General features: G+C 47.0%; 1 pseudogene; it reads left to right on the top strand.

The window, feature by feature from the left end:
- Window positions 1–2762: 2762 nt before the first annotated feature.
- LOC115457961 lies at window positions 2763–16175 on the top strand (annotated as a pseudogene).
- Window positions 16176–16742: the final 567 nt, after the last annotated feature.

A 16742-nucleotide genomic window follows, 5' to 3' on the forward strand; every position in this document is an offset into this window, starting at 1 on the left:
CCCCCCCCTCCAGCGGCGTGACGTGGTGGACCCCCCCCGCCCCCCCCCCCAGGAACGGCCACTGCTATCCCTCCCTCTGATCAGTTGCTGGATCAACAGACAAGGAGTACAGGGGGTTAAACTATACATACCAAGTCGCACACATTAGGGACTAAAATTCAGTAAATGACAGGAACTGCCAGGGAAGGAAAAAGAAGAAAAGCTGGGGCTGTGGTATGGGAAGTGTGTGGGGGGTGGGGAGATGCTGGACAACAGCAGCAATAGGGAAGGAGAAGCGATATAGGGAGAAGGAAGATGTTGGGCCACTGACCATACAGGGTGGGATAGATATTGTACTGCTTGGGGTCCTGTAAGCAGCTGACACACTCATTCCTTTCTGAAAGTATTTACCTTTTAGGTCAAGGCGAAGCTTATCTCCCCTCAGTGCATTTTCCTGTAATAAGGGATTCTGAAAGATCCATTTGTGCTGTAAGGAGTTTACATGTGATCCATGTGTCACTAAAGCCCTTAAAGCTAAAGGTGAAATTTCTCTGTCATGCCTTTTCAGGGGTGGACCTGACCTGGAAGCAGCACAAGGGGATAAAAACCCAGGACCCAATAGTCAGCCGGCATTGATCAGAGTTTTGCTGACCACTGCTGGCTTTATCCCCAGAAATTCAATGCCTCGTCTGGGCTCCAGCATTGAATTTCTGGGTATATAGGGGGCAATCTTAGGACCCATCAAATCCCCCTTAACCAATGGGGAATTGCGGGGATCCTTTTGCATACAAGAACTTTTAATTTTGCTTCTCTCACTCAGCTGGTATGCAATGCCGTTTTTGGGTTAAAGTTCCCTAATCGTGGGCAGAAGACTTATCCTATAAATAAATTCAGAGTTCAGGGTTGTGAAACCAAATGCTTCCTGTGAGTCTAGCACTGAGACTCTTCCTCTGCACTCTCTGCCCCCACTGCTCTGGCAAATGCACCTTATTCCTGCCATGCATCACCCCCTGCTATTGCAGGACAGTCCTGGACACCCTCCATGCACTGTTATACACTTGATGATGGTTTTAAAGACTTTAGAATTTAGAACAGGTTCTATACCTTTCTGAGCAAGTCTTTGCATTCTATCGAGGGCTCTTCTCATTTTAGTAGAGGCTAATGCCAGGAGCATTTTTGATATGACGTCTTAAGTAGAGAGTGTGGTAGCCGTGTTAGTCCACTCTTAAAGGTTATCAATAGAAATCAAACAAAATAAACATGGAAACAAGATGATCAAATAAGATGATACCTTTTTTATTGGACATAACTTAATACATTTCTTGATTAGCTTTCGAAGGTTGCCCTTCTTCGTCAGATCGGAAATAAGCAAATGTGGTAGCAGATAGTATATATAAGAGAAACATCAAAGCATGACTTTGACAGTCTGACAGAGTGGGAGGGTGGGGGTATGCATGGGGACATCAAAGCATTTCATTGATATTCTAACAGAATGGGTGTTGGTAGGTGAGAGGAGGGTAATAAACAGAGAAATAAACAGAGAAATACACTTTATGGTTTATAATGGGTTAGAAAACCCAGATCCTTATTAAGTCCTGTTTGTTGGGTGTCAAAATATTCAATCATTCTTATTTCAAAGGTCTTACGTTCCTGTATTTTTTAAAATTACCTTTCAGTATTCTTACTGTGAAATCACTGGTGCAGTGATTCTTTTCCATGTTTTTTTTTTGTTTGTTTATTGATATGACATCTAAATCTGACTTTGGACGTTTTGCTGAAAACATCCAAAACCCAAGTAGTGAAAATGGCCATTTTCAAACCAGAAAAGCGCCCATCTTTTTTCTTTGAAAATGACCATTTCCTAGATACTGTGGTGCTCAGTACATCTATCTTTTTGGACCATTAAAACAACAACAAAAAAATGTCCAAGTGGAAAACGCACAAAATCAAGCCATTGGGACGCTAATTTGGTACATACCATAGGACACGTGCGCATGCCCGCGTATACCATTTTATGCTGCGGTAAGCGTGCGGTAGCGCTTACCGCAGAGGAGCAAGATTCCATGCTACAAATCCCGGGGCAAGACTTTTCCTCCAGGAACTTGTGCAAACCTTTTTTGCTTTCTGCACTGTTCTCTGAGCTTTGGGGAGGGAATAGGAAATGACCTCATTACATCCGTTCGACTAACTTTAAATACTGTTTCCTGCGCTACACCCTGCTGAACATTCTATGCAACTCACGCTGGCGCTAATCCAGCGCTAATTGACTTTAGCGCCGGCATTAGGTTCTGCGCATAGGCCCACCTGTGTGGCAGGTACATCACCTGCACAGACCCCTACCCTTTAACCCTCCTGTTGTAAGTCAGAAATCACCTCTAACTCTCTCCTGACCAGCCGCAGGGTGCCACAGATGGGAACACAAGGGGTTAAGTATAGCTGGATGCAGGACAGCTGCCAAAACTCCACCAGCCTAATCACAGCCTCTCCTGCAGAGTCCTGAAGTGTCATTCCTATTAACTGGAGCTGGCATGGAAATCCTTTTGTACCTCTAGCCTGTTTCTACATCCCCTACCAAGGAACTCCTTCCAGCTCCTGCCCCGCTCCCCCCCTCCCCCCCCCCTGTGGGAGGGTCCTCAGAATAAATCCTTGCAACTCCCCTCCCTCTGCCTGTCTCTTTCTCTCCCAGCCTTTCAGCCTGGGTTCTCTAGGATACTGCAGGTATCCTACTTGCTTAAGTCTCTCCCCTAAGAAACTTGCAGTCTCTGCATCTCTACCCAGGGCCTGGAGCTCTCTATTTCTTATTAGGAAACCAAGGATCTGTGCCTGAGTCTCTCTCCAGGAGCCTGGGCACCTCTACTAAACTCTGCCCGCATTTCTGTTGAGGGGCTCAAGGATTCCCACCTCCTCTTTAGGTCTTCAGCATGAAAATTGAGTTTGCCCCTCTGATTATCCCCCTGAGACGGAGGCTGCAGACACTGGCTGTGCTACAGTGGATCTTCTCCTTCTTGGCACTGGGTAAGTAAGCAGAATGTTCTTCTGGACATTATAGCAACTACAAAGTTCCCTCTCTATGGTGATCCTTGGGCAATTTTTCTTTCAACAACAGCCTCGTTCTGCTTTGACTAACCCTTTCTATAACACTCACTTACCTTTGCTACAGAGAGAAAAGGGTCAGATCTGTTACCCTATATAAAGGGACTAGAACAGAGCTTCGCAAACTGTGCGTCAGGTCCCCTAAAGGGGTCACAAAGCTCACATTTGGGTTCACGACCTAGTTGGGCTCTCCATAGTACATTATCATTCTGCACACCTGGGAGGGTCACACAACTTTATTTGGCCGGGTTCTGGATAATCTGCACCTTAGTCCATAATTATCTACGGTGAAGTCCCAGGTTACATGATTGACCTAATCAATCAATCTCCCCTCGGAATAGTACCAGTTCATCACGTTCTTACCCAAATTGCAAAGGACTAAAATACAAGACAACCCATGCGTCCAACTTCCCTTACATGAGCACGCGCCTGTGGAACGCACTACCACAAGTGGTGAAAACAACTTACGATCACCTAAGATTCAGAAATTATTAAAGACCCACCTATTCGGAAAGGCATATCCGACTGACCCAACTTAAATGCCTCAACCCTGCAACACTTCACTATCAAAGATCGTACTGGACATGAACAAACCTTTTACCTCAAACCCAACTTGGTGAATCTTATCTTCCCTATCCCACTATAACATTTTTTGTACTTATCCCCCCCGGACTTGGCGAATGCCTTTACGGTATTATGTAAGCCACATTGAGCCTGCAAATATGTGGGAAAATGTGGGATACAAATGTAATGATAAATAAATAATTCTAATAAAAAGGGTTTGGTTGGTTTTCTTCAGGAAGGGTAGAGCTCCTGGATGTCTACAAGGTGTTGCTGGAAACGGAGAAAGTGGGGGGTGGAAGATTGGAACTGAGGCGTTACTGCAAGAATACCCGTAATGTTTTCTGGCTTCCTTGAAAAGGGGGAAGGTGTGCTGGCCTGTCGACAATTGGGGATTGTAAAATTGCATGACGTTCATAGTTACAAGCGCATATGTTGAATCCTACTCCCTGCATAAATATCGGTAGGTGCAAAAATGATATACACAGAGGGCCGCCTTCAATAAACAGTGCCCAAAGTTAGGAACCAAAGATCCGCGCTAAATGAGTGTTCTAGAAACAGCGCTGGGCGCAGAGCACCCTGTATAGAATATGAGATTAGCGCAGATTTCGCACCTAACTTCGAACACCAGCACTTTTAAGACTGAGAACAATCCTCTCTGCAAAACTTTCTACACTACCCTGGACCCTCGCAGAAGGATTCTGGCATTGTGCACACATCAAAAGTGGGCAGCGTACACTCTGCATTGCACAGAATACCGTAATTAGCATACATTTTAATGCAACCTGCGCTGTGTCTTCCTGCACGAGCTGTCACTACTACTACTGCTACTATAAATCACTGCTATAGCGCTACCAGTCATACGCAGCGCTTTACAATTGAACATGAAGAAGACAGTCCCTGCTCAAAAGAGCTTACAATCTAAATCAGGACAAACAGACAATCAAGGATAAGGGAAGGACAGACAGAAGGACAAAGGATAAGATAAAGTTACAAGTTAGGAGTCGAAAGCAGGATCAAACAGGTAGGCCTTTAGCCCGGATTTGAAGGCAGCCAGGGATGGAGCTAGACGTAGTGGCTCAGGAAGTCTATTCCAGGCATAAGGTGCGGCGAGATAGAAGGAGCGGAGTCTGGAGTTAGCGATGGAGGAGAAGGGTGCAATTAGGAGAGATTTGCTTGCGAACGGAGTTCTAGGGAAGGAGTGTAGGGAGAGATGAGGGTGGAGAGGTAGTGAGGGGCTGCAGAGTGAATGCACTTATAGGTCAACAAGAGGAGCTTGAATTGTTTACGGAAACGGATAGGGAGCCAGTGAAGCGATTTCAGGAGAGGGCTGATATGGGCATAACGACTTTGGTGAAATATTAGTTGTGCGGCAGAGTTTTGAACAGATTGAAGAGGAGAGAGATGGCTGAGCGGAAGACCTGCGCTCAGTTCCTCTCTGTATCCCTCAGCACGTACAATCCACATTCAGCCTCCCCCCCCCCCCCCCCCGCGTCTGCTTTCTGCACCAGCCTCTGGCATTGGTGCACGAGCACCAGCTTGTGCTGATTGGAGCGTCCAAACAAATTATTGCACCAAAAGCTTCCAAGACCAGATTTTCTGATCATCAGAAACACAGGGCATTATTCTTCCAGAAGTGGTCAGTGGTTTTTTTTAATGTCGGCTGCCACCAATTGAATTAGTCTCAGATATTCAATGTCGACCCCCCATCCAGGTCTTCCAGGAGTTACCCAGGTACCACCAATATTCAGAGAAGGTACCTGGGTAGCCACCAAGTTAACTTAGACACATCTGTCCGAGTGCTGCCACCGGATATGCTTGGTGGTAAGTTTGTTTGATTCACGAGTGATAAGTTACGATCAACAATTACATCAAGTATTTTTGACTCTCAGAGACCGGAAGGGTAAGATCAAGTGATTAAGGCTGAGGGTTTGAACTTATTATAGGTAGAGATGATAAGGCAATGAGTTTTCAGCTGCCCTCTCCAGTTAAGTGCCACTGACTATCTGCTCCCCGCCTGGTCAGTGTGGCAGGAGGAGACACCCTGTCTGGTTAAATGATGCTGAATATTGACTCATAATTTTCGGTGCTTCCGGGAGGGAGTGGGGGGGGGGGGAGCATGCAGGAAATGCTCCAGAAATGTTCTACAGCATGCATAGCAGGGTCTAAGGTCCCAAGGATTAAGTTTAAAAATCAGACAGATGTTCTCTTGTCCTCCCACCCAGTAAGTACAGTTTTCACTTGCATAATCGCTTTTCCCCTTGCAGAAGAGCAGTGGGTTATAATCTTAGGCAACGCCACAGTGTTTTGAAACTGTGGCAAACCTTTTATGCATTTATGGGGTTTTTTTTTGTTGGCAGAATTTTAAATCCAGCCCTAGAACAAAAGTCCTTATCAAGGTCCCTCATGTCTTGGGTCTACCCTGGGGCTCTTAGGGGCCGATGATCAGAAGCAAACGCAGGCGCTAGAGGCTATTAGCCCCCGAGCATGTGAAACAATGCGCTCGTGGGCTCTGAACGCAACTAGCATGCAAATGCATGCTACTGTATTCCTTCCCAATGGCCAGTGAGCAGTGAGTCAAACATTGGTGCACTGTCCATGGCAAACCCTACTCCAGCTTGGAGTTGGCGTTGGGGTTTACAGACCATTGGGCAGGAATGATGAGCCCTGTCCAACATGCATTTGCATGCTAGCAGGCCCCCCCCCCCCACAGGAGCAGGAACATCCAGTCCCCCTGACCCCCCCCCCCAATATGTTCAGGGGCCACAGATCTGGGGTCTCCAGCCCCCCTAACCCCCCCTAGCATCCCCCAAGAAATCCATGTGGCCCAGTGGGCCGCAAATCAAGCCCCCCCTGACCTGGTGGTCTAGCAGCCCTCTTCCCTGCCCCCTGTACTTTTGTTGGAGAAGGGAGGTAGACCTCTCCCTCTCAACAGCCATCTCGAAAAAGGAGGCGTCCAGCCCTGCCCAGTGCATCCTGGATGCACTGGCAGGGTTTCACATCATGTAGGGAGAAACATAAATTTACTTGCTATTATCTCTGATCATAGGGTGGTAAAGCATTAGTATCTTAATTCATCCTCTTCTGTGTATAGAGCAGTCTCTGATGATCCGGGAGAGGGGGGTTGGGAATCCCATAGTGCCTTTAATGTGGTCTCTCTTTCTCTCTCTCTCCTTTACTCAGCTCAATGCTGTCTGGCTTTATTTGTCCTTCTTCTACTGATGACGTCTGGTACCTTGGTCTGCTCTGCTTGGCCTGGCTCTACCTGGACAGGGACACTCCAGCCTCAGGAGGTCGAAGGTCGGACTGGATGAGGAGCTGACCATATGGAACACTTCCGGGATTACTTTCCTATCAAGGTGAGCTGAGGCGCTGTGGGGGGGGGGGGGTATTCAGGGCTGGGCCAGTCCAACCATAGGCATCCGCCTAGAGTGGCAAAATTTGAGGGGAAGCACTACTGCAGAGCAGGGCCTTGAGCTTACACTGACCTCCGCAGTAGACCCCAACCCGTACCGGCTGTGCTGTCTTATTTAGAGATGCTGTCATGCAAGTGCCAATCCCTCAAATTGTGCCACCTTGAGGGTTGGAAACAGGGGCGCAGCCAGACTTCGGCGGAGGGGGTTCCAGAGCCGAGGTGAGGGGGCACATTTTAGCCCCCCCCCCCGGCGCCGCCGACCCCCCCCCCCCGTCATTGCCGACTTTGCCTCCCCCTGCCGCGCGACCCTCTCAACCCCCCCTCCCGCCGCCAACCCCCATCGCCTACCTTTGCTGGCGGGGGATTCCACCACGTTGTACGTGCAGACATCAGAAACAGAAGGAAGCCTTTTGCGGGAAGAAGACCTCGGCTGGCGGGGGTTGGGGTTCCCCGCCAGCAAAGGCAGGCGCAGCGATGGCGGGAGAGGGGTCGAGGGGTCATTGGCGGGGGTCCAGGGCCAAATCTACGGGGGTCCAGGCCCCCCTGGCCCCATGTAGCTACGTCACTGGTTGGAAAGGGAAGGGGAGATGCTAGACACCCTTGGAAGAAGTGGGGGGGGGGGAAGGGGTGATGTGGACACTTGGGATACAAAAGGAAAGGGAAGGTGCTGGACGAGAAGGCCATGAGCTGCCTCTCGGGGGGATGGGGAATTCATGGTTGAAAGCTCGCCTAGGTCGTCAGATAGCTTTGGGCTGGACCTGGAGATATTTATGTCTATTATAAAATTTCAAAAAACATTATTCCAACTTTCTCTTATATTTCTTCCTCTTTCCATTAGTGGAGAGATCCCTATTTGTAAGTAAGTGTGGCACAATGGTAGCCCCATTCCTGTGAGGGCAGAGCAATGGTTTTCAACCCAGTTCTTGAGACCCATCCAAGCAGTCAGTTTTCATGGTATCTAACTGAATATGCATAAGATTTGCATTAAGTGCCTCCCTCATATGTAAATCTTTCAATGCATATTATATTTTATTTTATGGTTCATTTATATCCCCATTTTCCCACACATGCAGGCACAATGTGGCTTACAGAAAATTAGGAGGAATTACAATTATGAATACAGATAAAGCGAAAAAAAAAAGGTCAAACAAGGGAGCATTGACTAACAGTGGAAAACTAGCAGGGTGGGGAACGGAAGGGGAATATAAATCAGCAGGGGAACAAAGGGAGTAGGTTGCAACAAAGAAGTAAGTCTTCAATAATTTCTTAAAGAAGGTGTGGTCCATTTGCATTTTGATATCATTCTGGATATCTTGAAAGCTTGACTGGGAGGGAGCGACCCGAGGTCCGAGTTGTGTATGGTGCTCTTCTGTAACTTCAGGTCAGAAAGTTTTGAGGGGACCTCCAATGCCCATCAAGAGGCTGAACCCCCTTCAGCTTCAAGCAGGCTTAGGGGGCTGCTGTAACATAGGGCCCAAGACCTAAATATTTTATTACACATTTGCAAGGGTAATAAGATAGAATGAGGCACCTAATGCCAAAAACATCCTTCCTAATAGCCAGAAAAGCTCTTCTTCTACCTGAGTTTTGCCTGGTCACATCCATATTTATTTATTACATTTGTACCCCGCGCTTTCCCACACATGGCAGGCTCAATGCGCTTACGTGGGGCAATGGAGGGTTAAGTGACTTGCCCAGAGTCACAAGGAGTGCCTGTGCCTGAAGTGGGAATCAAACTCAGTTCCTCAGGACCAAAGTCCACCACCCTAACCACTAGGCCACTCCTCCACTGTTGCTACTATTTGAGATTCTACATGGAATGTTGCTATTCCATGTAGAAGTCGGCCCTTGCAGATCACCAATGTGGCCGCACAGGCTTCTGCTTCTGTGAGTCTGACGTCCTGCACGTACGTGCAGGACGTCAGTCTCACAGAAACAGAAGCCTGCGCAGCCTTCTACATAGAATGTTGCTAGTGGAATAGCAACATTCCATGTAGAATCTCAAAGAGTAGCATCATTCCATGTAGAATCTCCAATATTCCATGTAAATCTCCAATAGTAGCAACATTCTATGTAGAATCTCCAATAGTATCTATTTTATTTTTGTTACATTTGTACCCCGCTTTCCCACTCATGGCAGCTCAATGCGGCTTACATAGTAACAATATGAGAATTACAAAGTGTAAAAAAGAATATACAATTTGTAGTAAACGCAATATTAATGGAGTTAACAGGTAAGTAAAGACCAACAAGTGTAAACGTAATATATCTCCACTTTACCTATAATCGGAATGGTTCCTTTTCAGATATCTGCTTGTTTAATTCTTTATAATGTCATGCACCCTCTCGCAACACTAACTGTCTACTTCCTGATCGATTATCCACTAAGAACGATACATTGTAAGATAGTTTAACTTTCTATTATGCAACGCTTGATCTTATGTAACACTAATTGTCTATTTCTGTTCCATTAAGCGCCAAGAACGATACATTGTAAGCCACATTGAGCCTGCAAAAAGGTGGGAAAATGTGGGATACAAATACAATAAATACATAAATTGAACATGGGAGGAACTGGGTGCAGAAGGAAATGAGCGTTAGGTAGGCATAGGAAGATGGAGAGGAATGGATATGGGGTAGCAATAAGGATAATGAGAAACATGGTCAATGTATAACAATCATCGATAAGAATCACGTGGGCAGGCTTTAGATTATACATCCAAATCGTTTCACCATAGAATAAGGATTGAGAGTTTCTAAAGAATAAACGCTTGACCTCTTCTAGGTCTTGTTCAAATACAAAGGAAACAAGTAGTCATACGATTTTCTTTTTTTAAATATTCATGCCCTCCTCTCTCTCTCTCTTTTCATATCGGCTCTTGTTCACAGCTGGTGAAGACGGCAGAGTTGGACCCGGTCAAGAATTACGTGTTTGGCTTCCACCCCCATGGCGTCCTGGTGGCCGGAGCCTTCGGGAACTTCTGCACGGAGGCCACGGGCTTCTCCAAGCTCTTCCCAGGGCTCAGGCCCCACCTTTTGATACTACCCTTCTGGTTCAAGGTGCCGCTGTTCAGGACTACATATGAAATCGGGTGAGAACAGACGCCAGCTGAGAGAATTCCTTGACCCCCCCCCCCCCCCCACGTTCATGCTCCTCCACTTCACTAAAATAATTGGGGTAGAGGGCATCTGAAATGTAGGTGCATAGTACTATAATACAGTGCTACCTACCCTTTGTCAAGCAGTGGTTGTTTCTGTCAAAGAGTTCTCGAGTTCCCTTGAGGCAGTGGCTCTATACTGTTAAGCCTCCATCATTTTGAGCAATAATTTCATTTGAAATGTGACCAGCTCCATTTTCCCTTCTCTAAGTCGCTCTGAGGGGCATAATTGAACGGCGCCAACGAAATAGATCGCCGGCGATCTATTTTGGCGGTGGCGCAACAGCTGGCCGTAACCATATTATCGAAAATGATGGCCGGCCATCTTTTGTTTCGATAATATGGTTCGAACCGGCCAATGGCCGCTTTTGTTTTTCAGCAAATAATGGAAGCTAAAAGCGGCCATCTCAACCCCGGCTACATCCAAGGCATTTGGTCGTAGGAGGAGCCAGCATTTGTAGTGCACTGGTCCCCATGACATGCCAGGACACCAACTCCCAGGTGCATAGCTCCCTTACCTTGGGTGCTGAGCCCCCCAAATTCCCCCCAAACCCACTCCCCACAACTCTACACCATTACCATAGCCCTTATGGGTGAAGGGGGCACCTACATGTGGATACAGTGGGTTTTGGGGGGGGGGTTGGAGGGCTCAACACTTAGCACCACAAGTGTAACAGGTGGGGGGGGGATGGACGTGGGTCTGCCTGCCTGAAGTGCACTGCACCCATTAAAAACTGCTCCAGGGACTTGCATACTGCTGTCAGGGAGCTGGGTATGACATTTGAGGCTGGCATACAGGCTGGCAAAAAAGGTTTTTATTTTTATTTTTTTAGTGTGGAAGGGGGTTGGTGACCACTGGGGAGTATGAGGAGGTCATCCCCCATTCCCTGCGGTGGTCATCTGGTGAGTTGGGGCACCTTTTTGAAGCTTGGTCGTGAAAATAAAAGACCAAGTAAACCCGGCGAAATACTGATGAACGCCGCTTTTTTTGTTCCATTATCCGCGAAAGCCGGCCATCTGGTAGCCACGCCCATGCCCGCCCATGCCCGCCTTCGCTACGCCGCCGACACGCCCCCTTGAACTTTCGCCGGCTCGGCGACGAGAAAGCGGCGATGGTGTCAAAAAAGTAGCTTTCGATTATACCATTTCGCCGCTTTTGAGAGATTGCCGGCCATCTCCCGATTTATGTCGGAAGATGCCCGCGATCACTTTCGAAAATACCTGTCTGTGTCCCAGTAGAGGAGTCGTTCTATGGCTGCTCTTTCTTCCTCTCTTTCCTAATCCCTTGAATTTCCTTCTTCTTTAGGTCTGGTCTCTTCTGAGAAGAAAAGCGTTGTTCACCTGCTGAGCCAGAAAAGCGGGGCCAAGTTGCAGTGATAGCTGTGGGGGGTCCCCCAGAGTCCCTGGATGCCCGACCTGGGGCACTGACCCTTCAAATCCTGAGCAGAAAAGGTTTCATCAAGATCGCAATGACCAGGGGTAAAGCCACCATGCGCTTCAAATCTCTCTTAACCCTAACGTGCTGAGCTTCAGGTGAAGCCACCATCACCTTTAACCCTCTTTTGACCCCAACGTCATACTGAACCATGGATGAGGGCATCACCTCCTTAAACTCCTCTGAGCCCCAGAAGTTAGTTTCTGAGGCATGGTGGAACATGTAGTTCTTAGAGTAAGACTACAGATCCCAGAATGCATTGCTTAGCTTAGAAAGGTAACATCCATGCTGGTAATGCTGTGTCTTGTCATTTTCTTTCCCTAGGGCTCATCTGGTCCCCGTCTTCTCCTTCGGGGAGAATGAACTTTTCCACCAGGTGGAGAACCCACCAGGTTCCCTCATCCGACTGATGCAGGAGAAGTTGCAGAAATTCATGGGGTTGGCACTGCCCCTCTTTCATGCCCGGGGAGTCTTCCAGTACAGCTTCGGCCTCCTGCCCTTCCGCCGGCCCATTCACACCGTGGGTGAGTCCTCATCCGCTTGGCCTGACCCTGGAATGGGGGTGGGCTATGTGGTTGGTGAGAATGCACTCTGCTGTGCCAGCTGGAGATACAGAGGTCATTCACGTATTTCACAAGAGCCCCGTGTCTGGGAGCCTTCCTCTGCTCTGACACTGGGCCTCAGCCCTGCAAGCTGCTGACAAGCTTGTTCCTTTCCAAAAGTATTTGCACTTTGGACCAGGTTAAAGCTTATCCTCCCCTGATGTGTTTCCACATAGTGAGTGATTGTGAAACATCCAGAGCTGGGGTGCAAGGAGTTAACACTTCAAAGAGCTTTTAATTTTGGTTCTCTCTCTCAGCTGGTATGCAAAGTATTTTGGGTAAAAGTTCCCTATGTAGTGGACAAAAGGATATCCTATAAATACATTCAGAATTCAGGGTTGTGAAACCAAAATGCATCCTGTGAGCCTAGCACTAAGACTCTTCCTCTCCCCTCCCCAGCTCTGGCAATGCGTCTCACTCCTGTCATGCATCACCCTCTACTATTCAGGGCTGGCTTAACCATCATGCAAGACCAGGCAGTTTCCTAGGGCAGCAGCTTGTGATTGGTGGCAAAGAGCAGCTGCAGTCAATGCAAAAGAATAGAGTCAATACACAATAAGAGAGGGGTATAACCAGCAGAAGAAAGGAGGCGTTGATACCCCTCTACAAGTCATTGGTGAGGCCCCACTTGGAGTACTGTGTTCAGTTTTGGAGGCTGTATCTTGCTAAAGACGTAAAAAGACTGGAAGCGGTGCAAAGGAAAGCTACAAAAATGATGGGATTTGCGTTGCAAACCGTACCAGGAGAGACAAAAACGTTTTCACGAAATAACAACACAAAAATATCAAGAAGTACTAATGAATACATAAAGACTAGAGCCAATTACCTATAGAGGGGCATTTTCGAAAGGGGCGTCAATGTTTTGATATGGACGTCCTCACAAAACGTCCCGATCCAGGGGCGGGGAAACCCATATTTTCGAAACAAGATGGACGTCCATCTTTCGTTTCGAAAATACCATCAGGGACGCCCAAATCCTTAAATTTGGTCATCCCTAGATCTGGTCGTCCTTAGACTTGGTCGTTTCTGATTTTCGTCGATAATGGAAACCAAGGACGTCCATCTCAGAAATGACCACATGCAAGCCATTTGGTTGTGGGAGGAGCCTGCATTTGTAGTGCACTGGTCCCCGTGACATGCCAGGACACCAACTGTGCACCCTAGGGGGCACTGCAGTGGATTTCATAAATTGCTCCCAGTTACATAGCACCCTTACCTTGTGCTAAGCCCCCCAACCCCCCCCAAAACCCCACTACCCACAACTGTACAACACTACCATAGCCCTAAGGGGTGAAGGGGGACACCTAGATGTGAGTACAGTGGGTTTGTGGTGGGTTTGGAGGGCTCACTGTTTCCTCCACAAACGTAACAGGCAGGGAGGGGGATGGGCCTGGGTCCACCTGTCTGAAGTGCACTGCACCCCTAAAACTGCTCCAGGGACCTGTAAACTGCTGTCATGGACCTGAGTATGACATCTGAGGCTGGCATAGATGCTGGCAATCAATATTTTTAAAGATATTTTTTGAAGGTGGGAGGGGTTTAGTGACCACCGGGGGAGTAAAGGGAGGTCATCCCCGATTCTCTCCGCTGGTCATCTGGTCATTTCAGGCACCTTTTTGTGCCTTGGTCGTAAGAAAAACAGGACCAGGTAAAGTTGTTCAAGTGTTCGTCAGGGACGTCCTTGTTTCTTTCGATTATGGGTCAAGGACGTCAAAGTGTTAGGCACGCCCAAGTCCCGCTTTCGCTATGCCTCCGACACGCCCCCCTTGAACTTTGGCCGTCCCTGCGACTGAAAGCAGTTGGGGACGGCCAAAATCGCTTTCGATTATACCGATTTGGATGACCCTGAGAGAAGGACGTCCATCTTCCGATTTATGTCGAAAGAATGGGCGTCCTTCCTCTTTCAAAAATGAGCCCGATAATCAACTCTCTCTTCGAAAAAGATAAAACATAAACAAATAACATAAGGAGGAAAAAATCCCGGACTCAAGCTTAAATCACTCATAGCTTAGGTTGCCTTTAGACACTGCCCTTCACTGGCTCCACGTATCAAAGCAGTTTACAGACCAATAATTTTCAACAGAAAAGCAAAAGAACTACAGTCTTTCATAGGAAAGGTATTAATCATTCAAGGAAAGAGTAACTATAGAATTTTTTTTTAAAAATTATAAAAAAAAAATCTAATATCAGCATAGAAATGTATAGATTCTTGGCTTCATCTGTCCGAGTCCCCTCATTCAGGGGGTCTTTTGCAAAGGCACAGTAGCATTTTTAGCGAACTAAATGCTAGAGATACTCATATGGTTCCTATGATAATATCTCATTATACTCACCTTCAATATCACCTTAATAATGTCATATTCAAAATAGTATGGTCTAGTTCAATTTTTTAATAAGATCATCAGATCCACGTAACTACCTCAATAATGGCTTAAATGAGCCAAGCATAATTCATGGGTGTTATCGTAATCCTCATCGATCCTTATTATTTGCTTACATTTTTCAAGATTTTCCTTTTTTCTTTTTTTCATAACTATACGTTAAGCTTAATATCTATTTAATTTAGTACAGCTTTAAGCTTTTAAGCTTCAGCTTGCATAAGTACATAAGTAGTGTCATACTGGGAAAGACCAAAGGTCCATCTAGCCCAGCATCCTGTCACCGACAGTGGCCAATCCAGGTCAAGGGCACCTGGCACGCTCCCCAAACGTAAAAACATTCCAGACAAGTTTACCTAAAAATGCGGAATTTTTCCAAGTCCATTTAATAGCGGTCTATGGACTTGTCCTTAGGAATCTATCTAACCCCTTTTAAACTCCGTCAGCTAACCGCCCGTACCACGTTATCTCCGCAACGAAGTCCAGAGTCTAATTACACGTTGGGTGAAGAAAACCTTTTCCTCCGATTCGTTTTAAATTTACCACACTGTAGCTTCAACTCATGGCCCTCTAGTCCTAGTATTTTGTGATAGCGTGAACAGGCGCTTCACATCCACCCGATCCATTCCACTCATTGTTTGATACACTTCTATCATATCTCCCCTCAGCCGTCCTCTTCTCCAAGCTGAAAAGCCCTAGCCTTCTCAGCCTCTCTCATAGGAAAGTCGTCCCATCCCCACTATCATTTTCGTCGCCCTTCGCTGTACCTTTTCCAATTCTACTATATCTTTTTTGGAGATACGGAGACCAGTACTGAACACAATACTCCCAGGTGCGGTCGCACCATGGAGCGATACAACGGCAATTATAACATCCGCACACCTGGACTCCATAATGGAGACCCAGATTCACCGACATAGATCCACGTTTCTTTGAAAAACCGCTTGAAGAAAACAGGAGACTACCTTGACACAGTGTACTGTGTACTGTATTATAATAATCAAGTTGGAAAATAGGATCGCCAAATTCTACATGGGGAAGAAAAACCTCCATATGATAAAAATCCTATATTTTTCAAAAACATCAAAATCACGAAACAAAATGAAATGATGAATTTGGCAGTCGCTTGTTTATGAGTGATGATTGACCATAGCGAGTTTTTCTCCTTATGTGTATTTTGGGCCAAAAATGCTTCCCCATGGGCACAAAATGGAAGGAAATCCCCTAATATATCTGGCCCTAGGTTGCTGTTTCAATACTAGAGTGTTCCACGCTCCCCAAGACATTTTGATAGCCTATAATATGTCTCCACTCATGAGTGAGTTACATACTGTAGATTGAGCGCTTCGACTCTATGTGTAACTCTCCCCTTCTCTCTTCGCAGTTGGGGAGCCGATCCCTGTTCCAAAGAACCTGAACCCCAGCATTGAGGAGATTGAGGCCTTGCATAAATCTATCTTCAGAACCTCATCCAGCTGTTTGAGACGCACAAGACTCGATATGGGATTGCAGACCATCAACATCTCAACCTTGTCTAATGTCTCAGCAAGAGACGCCTTCACTGTTGGGTGCTGGCCCTGTCCTGGAGGGACAACTGGAGGACGTAGTGGGGGGGGGGGGTAGTAAATATGAGGCATGGTCCTTCCCCAATCAGTCAAGCTGTATATGGTGGGGGATGGGGAGGGAGCTGCCCTATTGCTCGTTCCCTGCTTCTAAAGTACTTGCGAATGACGCCTCTCCTCACTCCCCTAGTGATCCCTAATCTCCTATGTGTGTCCTTCACTTGCCTTCTGTCTGATCTGAAGAAGAAGATATCTGTCTGTGTAACCCCATTCATGAGATCTGGGCGTGTAGAGGGATTTTATGCAGGGCTGGTATGTGCCGTCCCCTGTGCACGTAGGGCTGGGGGTGGGGACCAGAGCGATTACCTACACCTAGTAACAGTCCTGGTATTCCCCAGCCACAGTGTATGTGTGTTATAGCATAGGCCACTGCCCTTAATATTTGGCTAATTGCCCCTTTCGTCATAGTTGATCACCCTTTATTCCTTCCCATCCCACCTCCCAGCTAATGAGATAATAGTGTATTGGGGAGAGAGGGTTGTTGGCGTGACAGTTCACT

This window comes from Microcaecilia unicolor, chromosome 14 (assembly GCF_901765095.1).
Source record: "Microcaecilia unicolor chromosome 14, aMicUni1.1, whole genome shotgun sequence".
Classification (NCBI taxonomy): Eukaryota; Metazoa; Chordata; class Amphibia; order Gymnophiona; family Siphonopidae; genus Microcaecilia; species Microcaecilia unicolor.